The sequence below is a fragment of the Cavia porcellus genome, unplaced genomic scaffold, assembly GCF_034190915.1.
Source record: "Cavia porcellus strain 051 isolate PalLab524CR breed Dunkin Hartley unplaced genomic scaffold, mCavPor4.1 scaffold_18, whole genome shotgun sequence".
NCBI classification, from domain to species: domain Eukaryota; kingdom Metazoa; phylum Chordata; class Mammalia; order Rodentia; family Caviidae; genus Cavia; species Cavia porcellus.
Window position 1 is genome coordinate 26,690,701 of NW_026947501.1, and position 2,849 is coordinate 26,693,549.

Sequence of the window (2,849 nt, forward strand, 5' to 3'; positions counted from 1 at the left end):
GCAAACTCTCTGGGCTTCTGCACTGGCTCCATCGAGGACCTAGCCCTGTCTCATTGCCTATCATATTTCTAACTAACTCAGCTGCCTGCAACACTGCCTCAGCCTCCTGAGTGCTGGGATTACTAGTATGTACCATCATGCCCAGCATGGCATTATGTCTTTTAAATGAAACTTGACTGTTACTCAAATCCTGATACCAAACCTACCGAACCCTGATCCAAAGCTACCCAATAACGCTACAAGAAAACTACAAACCAATATCATTTATGAATATCAATAGAAAGGTCCTGACAATCCTGGTAATTGTTTTATTTCATCTTTTTTCCCTAAATAAACATTCCATATTCATTTATATTCTGAGAAACCTGATCAACAAACACTTTTTCTCCCACAGACAGTCTAGTTGTGTTTGTGACTAACCAAGGATGCTAACAACACAGTATCCCATAGATTTACTTTCACAGAGTTTCATTCAAAGTATACATTTTAGTTCCCATCTATGTAAAAACTGGCCTGCAGTTAGAAATTCTTAGAAAGGGAATTTCTACACCTTTTGATGTAATGCCTATTGACCAAAAGGTTAATGATCAATATTGGCTAACGTCCAAGGCTAAAACAAGTTACTGGGCAGAGAGGGAAAGAGAAGGAACATAAAAAGAATTTTTTAAGATGGGTTTCGCTCTTGTACAAACTGTCATGGTGAGTGACTCATCATGCACTGCAAAAGATACTAATAAAAATAAAAATCAACAAAAGAGAAGAAAGACTTCAAATGTTAATCTCATTAAGAAATACAGGGACAGACCCACCAAGAATAATATTTCATCAAATATCAGAGCACTGCATTGCTCATTTATCTTGGTACATAAAATTAACCATAATGCCTAATATAAACAAATTCATGGTTTATTTCTCTCTTCCTACTGAATAGAAAGATAAGAGTTACAATTGAAAGGGGTGTTGGCCCAGACCGGACACTGTAGCCAGAAAAAGCCTCAGCTGGGATCAGGGAGCTCCTGTATCCCCCACCCCTAGAGATTTACCTGTAATTCTATATCCCCCCACCCTTTGAAACCTGCCCCTGGCGCCAAACGTGGGCATCTCTAATGGCCTTAGGGCACTGCCCTAAGCTTAGGCTACTTATATTCCCCCACGCCGCGTGTCCAAGAGAGAGATCGCCAAACTTCAGCAGCCAGGGTGCCGGTCATCTCTCTCCGTGTTCTCAGAATAAAGGCCGCTTTTTGTTTTATACTTATCTTTTGGAAATATTTTTCATCTTTTGGAAATAATCCTATCATTTGGTGCCATGACTCGATCGGCAGGCGATTGACTCCTGGGACATACACCCAGTTGAGTCCCCAGCCGATTCACAAACCGGATAACATCCTGGTTTAATTCTGTGCTTTTTCTTCTCCTGAGATGCATTTCACTTGCCGCCAGCCGGCTGCCTCCACACACCACCAAACAGATTGATTTCAGGTGAGAACGCTCCGGGAAACTCATGGCACTGGACCAGGCCCCAGTGCACTGTTCTCCCCTGTTTGCGTGGGTCTCTGGCATTTTCATGTCCTTAGGACAGCCCTGAGCAGGGTTTTTTTCTGGGCTAGCCTGTGTCCACACTAAAATCTCTCACGTTCTTTGGGTTCTGATAGCCCAAAGCAGAGATTTTTGGACCACCCACACTGAAAAATCCCTCTCTTCCCTTAGAAGCCTGGTGCTTTCACTGGCAAAACTGCTACTGACCTCATGCAAACTCCACTCATAATTATACAAGTTTTTGGAACCTTAGCCCCATCGTGTGGTGCCACAGAATCAGTGACGGCTTATTCCCTGGGCCACGGTTTTTTTCTTGCCTGAACTAGTCATGGGAAATATATTTCCTAACTCCCAAAAAATGCCTTTACAATGTTTAATTTCCAATTTACGTACTTTAAAAATTAAAAGTACCATAAAAACTAAGCTATTAACTTTTTACTGCCAGGAAGTTTGGCCTACGTACCCACTCCTCTGCAAATGTTGGCCCAGGAAAGGAACATTTGATGTCTCCATCCTGCAAACACTACATGATTTTTGCCGAGCCAGTGACAGGGTGATAGAGCTGCCATACATAGAAGTGTTCTTGGTTCTGAGAACATGTCCGTCTCTCATTAAGTCCTGTAACCCCATGCAACTACTCTTAGCTAGCTCTCCTGTGACCCAATCTGTTTCATCCTATCCCCAGGATATGCTTGACGATGTTCCTCCAATTTTTTCTCGGGCCCTGCCCCAGCATATCCCCAAATTGATTCCTAATCCTTATCTCACTCACCACCGCGGTCCCCTTCTCCCGCCTCTGGTCCCTCTGCACCAAAATTACCTCTCACTGCTCGATCCTCTCACCCTCCACCTTCCGCAATACAGGCCTCTCCCAGCAGCTCTGCTCTGCCCTCTGACATCTTCTTGCCACCCACCCACCACACTAGGTCATATTCATTGTGCCCTTCTGGCAAGCAGCGTGATTTTTCCAGCTTGCGCCGGGAACAGTCCCCATGCGGCAGCCGTCAGCCACGCGATGGGGTACCACCATGTTCAGGGTTACCACCGTGTTCAGGGGGTTGCCGTGGCGATGGGGTGCCGCCATATTCAGGCGGTTGCTGTGGCGACAGGGCGCCGCCATGTTTGGTTGGTTACCATGGGGACAGGGTGCCGCCATGTTCCTTTGGGTCTCGCGGTCAATGGGCGCCCCCTTGTGGCTCCTCTTGTGAACAGCAAAGCCACCTTGTGGTCCACATGACAGTTGCAGACAACAATCCTCACCCTGCAAGGCACACAGTGAGATGCCATCTGCCTGTGTTTCTTCATCCCAGGGT